The sequence below is a fragment of the Pollicipes pollicipes genome, unplaced genomic scaffold (assembly GCF_011947565.3).
Source record: "Pollicipes pollicipes isolate AB1234 unplaced genomic scaffold, Ppol_2.1 Scaffold_3447;HRSCAF=4054_pilon_pilon_pilon, whole genome shotgun sequence".
Taxonomy (NCBI): domain Eukaryota; kingdom Metazoa; phylum Arthropoda; class Thecostraca; order Pollicipedomorpha; family Pollicipedidae; genus Pollicipes; species Pollicipes pollicipes.
In genome coordinates, this window is record NW_023596297.1 from 11,418,008 (window position 1) to 11,427,553 (window position 9,546).

Sequence of the window (9,546 nt, forward strand, 5' to 3'; positions counted from 1 at the left end):
ACACACACACACACACACACACACACACACACACACACACACACACACACACACACACACCCGTAACAGCGGTCGTCGCCGAGACACCGCAGAATACTGCATCTGAACAGTGAACCTATCATTATGTAATAGCCTACACCGGGACTCTCGTAGCTTTCGTACGGTCGCCTACCAGCCTGCACTTGGCCGAAAGACAACCGGTTTGCCGCAAAGTTTCCGGCTCAGCTCCATTTGAAGCAAAACTGGTATCAAATGTAGCGTGCCCCCGCCCTGGAACCGGATGGCAGGCAGCGGCTGCTTTTCACGAAACGCTCACGCCGCCGTTAGCCACGGGTGACGAAACAGAGCGCCAACCCTGGGAAATGTCGCCGGGCGCCCAGACACAGTCACCGAACCTCTCGGCTCCGGCCGAGACCAGGCGGCGCTCTCGGGTTTCCGAGCGTTCGGCATGGCGCCCATGATCGGACGTCATAAGTGGGGTAAAATGTCACAAGTGGGACGTTTTCGATAACTTATTTTTTTGTCACAGGTGTGGATGTTTTCAGGCAATCCGAAACCGGACCACTCGTCTTATCTCAGCTACTAGATCATCGTAATAGGTGACGAGATTGACATGTGGGACAGGCGGTGCGCTGAGTGAGCGGAACTCGTCACCTCGTCTCCTCCCAACAAATACCACTCTTCCTCCCCGTGTGAATCAAACGCGCCCCTCGTTATGAGTAGACCCCATCAACCCCAACACCCGGCCCATTAGGCCTTACACCCAGCGGCGGCGGCAGCAACGGCCAAGGTCGCATGCCGCGGCCGCTCGGTCGCCGCTGCAAGCGCGCGGCCAGCCAGCCGGCCCCATCTCGACTGACCTGCCTCTGGAGGTGCGCCATGAAGTGGCGTAGCAGCGCGGCCGCGTCGCCTGCGGGTACGGCGCGGTGTCAGCGGCAGCGACAGCGGCGGAGCGGCGCTCAGCCCGCGGCGGGCGTCCACACCTCTGTCGCGGCTGCCGGCCGCCGCAGAAATACGGCGCCCAACCGGTCGGCGCCGCGTGGGCAGCCGGCCGTCGGGATAATCCCGCGGACGGCCGACAGCGCCGGCTGCACGCGGCCGCCGCCGGCACGTGTCGGAGACGGCACGTCGCGCCGGCTCGGCACAGCGGGGACTGAAGCGTGTTTATACGGGGTGGGCGCGCCGACATTCAGGGAAGACCGACGGCGGCATAGCTTTGGTGGGGAAGCCCTGCTCTGCGGATGCAAAAGGTGACGCATGTTTTCTGGGAGCGAATGACGACGTGATCTGATGTGACATACCAGCGAGCACCGACTCCGAACAAGCACATCAAACAGCAAACGACTCGCAATGGTACACGCAGCAGAGGCGCGCGGACGGCCCGCGCCCACAGGCAGCTGCTTGGACCCAATGTCTGCGCGGTCGGCGGCCGGCCGCGCGCCCTCTCACGTGCCTTGACTGGCGTGCAGGGCGGCCCGCAGCCACTGGAGCTCCTCCGCCGGCGCCGGCCGCCCCTTGGCCGTGTTGTTGTTCTGATGACACAGGGCGGGGCCGGTCACGAGCTTCCGTTGAGCTGACGTCACGAGCGGCCGGCGCCGCACAGCTCGTCTCCGACCACACGCCGGGCGGACCGGCTAAGCCGCTTTTCAATTGTATAAGTGCAGCAAGCGTTCCCAGAATCCAGCGTATCTTACGTCTTAAGCAAAAAAGGCATGATGCTGGGTCTTGGAACCAAAACACTTTCCCAGGATGCATTCATCGTGCTTTACTGACCTGATCATGATCACGACGTGTGCTTCCGACCATTTTGATGTACTGGCCCACCCTCAGACAGTCCAGGAGTTATCGAGATCGCAAGACACATTCCAAGTGTATTTGCGCATTCCTCGTGAGTCATCAATGTGTGTATTTACAATATTCGTCAAGAACATTTATCAGGTCAAGTCGGTTTCCGGACAAAAGTTCGTCGCACAAAAGTTTGTTCAGGACAAAGTTTTGTCACGCAGTAGTTTGTCTGCATGCAATTCGCCTAGGGAAAAGGCTCTCATAAAAAGTTAATTTGGGGCAACCGTACCAAAGTAGTTCGTTAAGGGCCAAAGTTCATAATGACAACAGTTCGTCGAGGGCAAAAATTTCAGACAAAAGTTCATTTGGTGGAAATTCTTCTGAGGTAAAAGTTCGCATTTCAGAAATCCGTCCCGGACGTAGATTGATTGGTTTAGATTGGATTGGTCAGACTGATTGTAGGATTCGATTGATTGGTGCTACAGTGGTCTCAGAGATATCTGTGCTCCAGACATTCACGGTTAACCCAGCAAAACCTGCACTCCGCGGCCGGACTAGGTACTCAAGTTATGTATGTTTTCTCAAGTTATATCCCAAATTATGCATACAATTTTGCCAGATGCCATATTTCCTAACTGCTTAAATAAGGCTTGATCAGGAAGGCATGCACATCACCTGTATAATTCCATACTAAGCGGGCAGGTACCTACCAGACCACGTAAAGACCATTCAGGTATCTATCATTCTATTTCCTAGGTTTGTATCCACGATTCTAGATAAACGGCGCCCAGAGCTCCCAAGGCCAGCGTAGGTCAGCGTAGCTACCTCAGCCTGACCGTAGGTCAGCGTAGCTAGCGTAGGTCAGCGTAGTAGGCTGACCAGTAGATCAGCTAGTTACCTCAACCTCCGTTGTCACAGGTTTTTGGGCGTCTGTGACGGACGTGACTGACAGTTGACGGGTCCGGTGACGGCATTGTGCGTATGTCACCGCGAAATGCTAAGCGCAGCAATGTTGTGCGGGCACTGGCCACCGTCAACGACTTCCCTTGTCCCGTGCCCCCCCCCCCCTCACAATCAGGTTGGGCATCGCCCTCAAAAAGTGGGGGTCCAGGATCCCGAGTCTTCGAGGAAGTGCGCCATGGAATAGCCGAAGAAGATTTGAAGTGAGTGGTGAGCTAATTTCTCCTAATACTCTTGTACCCAATTTGTATTCTTAGATAGGCCTTTTGATCACAATTCTTACGCCTTACGAAATATGTGAAACGCAGCCTAAGGATCAGCAGCTAGATGGAAGCCTCACATATTACAAATTTTAATGCTCGGGAGTACTGCCGAGCTTTGGTTGACGCTTGAAAATTGGTCGCCGTTTGAACAACGGCTGGTCACGTCTTTACACCAATTTGACACCACAGAACTATCTTCGATACATACTGACACTAATAATCCTTTCCCACACAAGCGCAACATTTCGTTCATTGTTCGTTTCGACTCACCACAGGCGTCTCTTTCTTATCTAAGGTGTCTGCCGCCTCCACGCCACTATGAACGATAAGCTGACCTGTTTTCTGAAAGCATCCCTCCAAAACCAAACGCAGACTTTCCGAGGCGAATTTCTTCCCAAACGAGCTTTTTTGCCCCAGACGGACTTTGCTTTCGACAAAATTTGCCCCACACAAACAATACCTCGACGAATTTGAAACCTTTGTCCTCGACGTATTCTACCCTCAGCTAAGTTTTGCCCACACCAACCATCGTGCGGACTTTTGCTTTCGACATACTTTTGTCCTAGACAAACTTTTCCCTGAACTAACTTTACCACAACCTTTGACCTTGGCAAACATTTGTCCCAGACGAAATCTTACCGCATAAGGACCTTGGCACGATTGAGTTCCGTCCCAGACTAACTTCTATACAGGCTTTCATCCCACACAAACTTTTAAACGACGAACTTCGGCCCGATAAACTTGAGCCCCGCGAACTTTTGCCTTACCAACTTCTACGATCCAAACTTTCACTCTTCCCATATCGGTGATGTTTTTCGTGGTTGAGCAAATGTCATAGGCGTATAATGCATAAGGCAATACAGCTGAAAACAAACTCTTCACTAGCAAAAATAATGGATATCGTAATACCTGCGGTTCTCGAAATTCAGATGGCACAATGCTGTACCTGCAGAGTTTGATCAGGTTGGGATAAAAACACGGCTTTAGTGGATGACACTTTGCAGTTGGTACACATTACAGCAGCGCCAGCATAGATTAAACTCCACTGAACAAGCTGGCCTCCCCCTCGGCTTACAATTGGCCTAGGTCCCAAGTTCGTCAAATCCCTTCTAAACCACAACGCCGGTATTCAAGGTCGGTGAATACCTGCTCACAGCTTCAACTGAGGATTTATCAACAAATATCGGCGGATGGTGCAGAGATAAGCCTTTCAGCATAAATCCCCGTCACAAACAAAAAGCGGCATCTCACGGGTGCCTTCGGCGAAGGCACCGGCCGTCCCTCAGCGGGGAGGAGCCCACGCCCGGAGCAATCATGCAGCGGGACGGATCTTCGCGGGACAGGCACGCCTGCGGTGCTGCGGCATGGCAGCCGGCACGGAATCACCACCAACAGTGCTAGGTTGGTGTCCGGTGTGGCAAGGACGGGACTCTGCCGGTACGGGGGAAGGCTGGACTAATCACCACCAACAGTGCTAGGTTGGTGTGTCTGGTGTGGCAAGGACGGGACTTTGTCGGTACCGGGGAATGCTGAACTAATCACCACCAACATTGCTAGGTTGGTGTGTCTGGTGTGGCAAGGACGGGACTTTGTCGGTACCGGGGAATGCTGAACTAATCACCACCAACAGTGCTAGGTCGGTGTCCGGCGTGGCAAGGACGGGACTTCGCCAGTACCGGGGAATGCTGGACTAATCATCACCAACAGTGCTAGGTTGGTGTCCGGTGTGGCAAAGACGGGACTTTGCTGATACAGGGGAATGCTGGACTACTCACCACCAACAGTGCTAGGTTGGTGTCCGGTGTGGCAAGGACGGGACTTTGCCGGTACCGGGGAATGCTGGACTAATCACCACCAACAGTGCTAGGTTGGTGTCCGGCGTGGCAAGGACGGGACTTTGCCGGTACCGGGGAATGCTGGACTAATCACCACCAACAGTGCTAGGTTGGCGTCCGGTGTGGCAAGGACGGGACTTTGCCGGTACCGGGGAATGCTGGACTAATCACCACCAACAGTACTAGGTTGGTGTCTGGTGTGACAAGGACGGGACTTTGTCGATACCGGGGAATGCTGGCCAGTATGGCTAACATTAAGGAATGCTGACCAACCTTGCTGTGTCAGCGAGTGTTGGTCAGCAGATAAAGGCGTTGAAAAGCGGGGGACCAGATCAAAACCGACTCTGGACCGTACCCGCGAATCTACACAAGAGGGTGCCGGAGACAGGTACTTGTAGAGGCTGTGACGCCCCTGGTTTACACCCAGGAGACCGTTAACGTGCGTAGCAAAGCATCCACTCGCCTGCTGAGCCACACGAGCAACAGAAAGCCTGACCAAATCGCCGACCGGCGGCAGCATTAGTACCTGTTCCGCTCCAGAGGTGTCGCTGCACCCAGCGTCCGTACACAGCTCCTGAGCCGCCCTGGCGAGGTGAGGTCGGGGCGAAGCATCAGCGGCGCATGCGGTGAGGGACACGTGCAGACAACTCCAGCATGCGGCGGACCGTGCAGAGTGCGGGGATACCCGGGGAAGCCAAGAGAGCCGAGCGAAGGCCGCACGTCCGCGGCCGTGCCGCGCCACCGCCGCACGGGTTAGTGTGGGACAGCCTGCGCACCGCGGAGGATTAGCAGTGCGAAACCGGCAGGCGGGATGCGTTTTCAAACGTTACCCAGTCTACGGCGACAGAGTTCCACAGCGGCAGCCCACGCCGCCGGCTCCGGGCCATTCCAACCCGTCATGCTTCCCGGCAGGGCACCGCCCCCTCCCCCGCCCCACCTGTGAACACCGCCACCACCGCTGCGCTCAGAGGCTACTGTGACCCGGGCGTGGCGGGCACAGGGAGCGGGCGTGGCAGGTGGAAACGGAACCAGCGCGAGAAGGGGGGGGGGGGAGTGCGGTAACGCGCGATGCGCTGTTCGCATCGGCCCATCCTCTGCGCTGAGATCGGCACTACCAGAGGCGAGGGAGGGTTAGCTCGTACCTGTGCAAGTCCCACAGAAGCAACGATGTCGCATCGGCCTCTTCCTCGGCGGCAGGCCCCCGGTCTGTCTGCGTGGTCTGGTGGACCATCGTCTCTTCCCCGGCTGCAGATCCCCGGTCAGTCTGCGTGGTCTGGTGGACCGTCGTCTCTTCCCCGGCTGCAGATCCCCGGTCAGTCTGCGTGGTCTGGTGAACCGTCGTCTCTTCCCCAGCGGCAGACCCCCGGTCTGTCTGCGTGGTCTGGTGGACCGTCGTCTCTTCCCCGGCGGCAAACCCCCGGTCTGTCTGCGTGGTCTGGTGGACCGTCGCCTCTTCCCCGGCGGCAGACCCCCGGTCTGTCTGCGTGGTCTGGTGGACCAGGGCTTCCGCTTCTCCCTCGATGGCGGATCCCCAGTCGCTCTGCGTGGTCTGGTGGACCGCGACCTCGCTCTCGATGGCGGACGTCCGGTCCAGCCCTGCCGGCCGCCGCCACACGTCCGGAGAATCTGCAACAAGCGGCAGGTCGGGGTCACACGCCACGGGCTCGTCACCGGGGCGTCGCAGGCAGGGCGGGGCGCCGAAAAGATCGCTTCAGACACAGCCATCGGGACACGGACAGAGCAGGCGTCACGGAGATCGCCAATAAACAAACCCCTGGCAGTCAGCCGAGCAGCAGGTCCCCCGAAAGCACAGCGGAATGCAAGCGTAACATAGGGCATGTCGCAAGCTCATTGATTTTCAGCGACGCCTTTCGACCCAAAAGTCTAGAGACAGTACGTTTTCGTTTAAAGTGCGCAAATATCAAGATCAGATGGATGACACGACAAGCTAACACAATGACAAGAGCTGTTGCTGTGACAGGAGTCCTTGCCTCAATTACTCGCTCGCCTGGTGCCAATAACATCAAACTGGTTGCGACTTTATAATGTGGCCCTATAGGTTTGCTTGCTTTCGGACCAAGTCGGAATCGTGTCCGAAATCAATCAAAATTGATGTAAGATGCAGTCGATGCCAAAAAAATACGTGTGGGTCATAACTGATTGGCTGCCGGCGAACATCCAAAATCATCGACGGGTTCATTCATACGAAGCGAAAATCCACGACCATTGTTGTACTAGCTGACATGTGCGGTGAATGAGACCATTGCACCACTAATATGCACGACAAATAAATTTTCTAATCAGCACATAGGCCGATGCTTAGCCCACAAGCCGGGAGAAGGCCTGAACTACTGTCAACGGCGTCGATTCATTTGGAGTTGAACCACGTCTTTTCGGGTCAGTGCAGCGTGACAGGACTGTTCGCCCTCCTTGCAGTTCGGAAAACAAGCGCCACATGTAACGCGGGATCAAAATCGACCCCAAGCGACGTTCCATCAGTCGCACGCTCGCTTGTCGCATGGGATCGGTCGACATATACACGAAGCCGCGGCGCAGAAAACGTCTCGCCACGCACGGAGTGCGGGGATCGATGAAAACACTGCGTCACGCTCTCCGCCCGACTTGAGCTGTTCTACGACCCGACATTGGGGCGACCACATACTGTGTGTGTGTGTGATTGGGGCTTTACGACGCACGCAGCTGCTGAAGCTATATGGCGTCGCCTGTCTCTCACCCTGGCAGGTAGGGCGGGCACCGCGGGGAATCGAACCCCGTACCTCTGGCTTCCCAGACGGGCAGTGGCTAACGCAGACGTGTTAACCGCCGCGCTACCGACCACATACTGTGACGCCACACTAGTCGTCACCTTTTATGCGCGCCTTGGCGGTTCTAACTTTGGTAGAACGACGCGCGGGTGAAAATCAGCCGTCACGTTCTGTTCTACATACAAACATCGGCGTAGCGACGCTTTGATGTCCCTCAGGCTCTTTCCTGTTCTGGTGCCCTTCTTGACGTCCCGAACACAAAACAGGCTAACCTGCCCCAGGTCCTACCGACTCCAACGGTGGTCTTTCAAGTGCGTACAAATGACGAACTCATGGATAATCGAGACTGAGAGTACATCGCAATGTAGCTGGAGAAGAGCGCGATAGAAATAAACTATAACGGGAGGTGTTTCACCCTGGCAGGGTCTCTTGAGCTGAAGTAGTCAGATTTCAGTAGACAAAGACTTACAACCACCAGCTCAAGGCTTAGAACGCCCGAATGCAGTGTGTCAACCGAAACACTGCCTACACGCTGTTCATGCCGGTGACAAGGCCAAAAGTGACGGTGCCGATCGACAGCAACCTTGTGAACTACCGCAGCCGTCGGTCGGTGATTGGTCGGATGTGACATCACGCGCGGTATGACGTAACTGAACCTCGCCGTTTCTGCAAAATTATGACGCCTCTGGCAATCTTTGGCAAACACAATTTTTACGGCCACGATGTTTTACTTTTTTTGTCTTTCTGGCAGCCTTAAGGAAACCATGTAAAAAGAAACATTTCACTATTAAGGACTAGCAAACCAAGCACAGAACATGATGAAAAGCGTACGATGGACGTGGTCATGTCATTAAGCATCGTCAAGGATCGCTAGAACTGCAATAATTTATTGAAATAGAGAATTCGCCTCGCGCTGCTTCGTGCTACACGTGACGTCACATTCGGTCACGCTGACGTCACATTCGGCCACGTTGACCAGATTCGGCCAGTCGCTGGGTTGGGGGCCGGGCTGCTGGCCTCTGATGCTGTCACCCTGATCACGTGACACGTGCTGACCACGTGACAGGACCCTAGTTGCGTAAAGCTGGACTAATTTCGCTCAAGGCCAAGTGCTAGAACGTCTTGGGCCTTAGAAAGGCTATGGTTCTTTACATCCCTTGGGAAAAACACACTGTTCCTTTCGGTTCAATTCTGTACAGACGCGAAACCCCCTCCCGACAGGTGAAATACCTCTAGGGTAACTGGGATTACAAACTGTACGCCTATCAACCTCCTGCATCTCCTCTTGATTCCGACGAGATGTTTCTGCTTGCTAGCCGTTCACTCCGTTGTAATTCCCCTATAAAAGTAAGCCTTCAACATGCGCGAATACGAGGGCTATATGGTGTCCCTTTTACCGGCCTAACCCCCATTCGCGCGATAGCCAACTGCGGCGGAAACGGCAAACGACTAACAAAAACATGTCATGATAGGTGAAAAGCCGGAATTTTCTATGTGGTACGTGAAAAACACAGGCGTTTAATAGGTCTTGAAGCATGAGGACGTTGAAATATACTAAACGACGTCAAACCATACACAAAGCAGGTCGCAGTAGCATATGCTATTGCTGAAATACACTGAATAACAAACTGAATGACATTTCCAAACCTCGCGTTGACAAATCACATTTCTTATTGCATGCATCCAGACCGCTATGCGTAGCGATTGGAATTTCACACATGCTTACAAATGTTTAACCTCAGTCCGGAAGAGGCGTATCGAATAAACGTCATCGAAAGGACAGCAGCTGTTCACCATCCGCTTGAAGCCCCACTGACGGGTGACCGGCATTCTCAGCAGAAGGCAAGCAACGCTTAAGCGAAATGTGACGAGCTTATCACCATACCCCATAGACAATGCGTCAACATGGGGTAACAGCTTCGTAAACCCAAGGCCACC

The 9,546-nt window shown here is 54.7% G+C and overlaps 1 long non-coding RNA gene across 1 annotated transcript; it reads right to left on the bottom strand.

Moving 5' to 3' along the window:
- Positions 1-1,453: 1,453 nt before the first annotated feature.
- Positions 1,454-6,193, bottom strand: LOC119092701 (uncharacterized). The gene is made up of 3 exons (XR_005093527.1): positions 5,986-6,193; positions 5,370-5,427; positions 1,454-1,532 (listed from the first exon to the last, which is right to left on the bottom strand). It is a non-coding gene; the product is annotated as an uncharacterized LOC119092701 (long non-coding RNA).
- Positions 6,194-9,546: the final 3,353 nt, after the last annotated feature.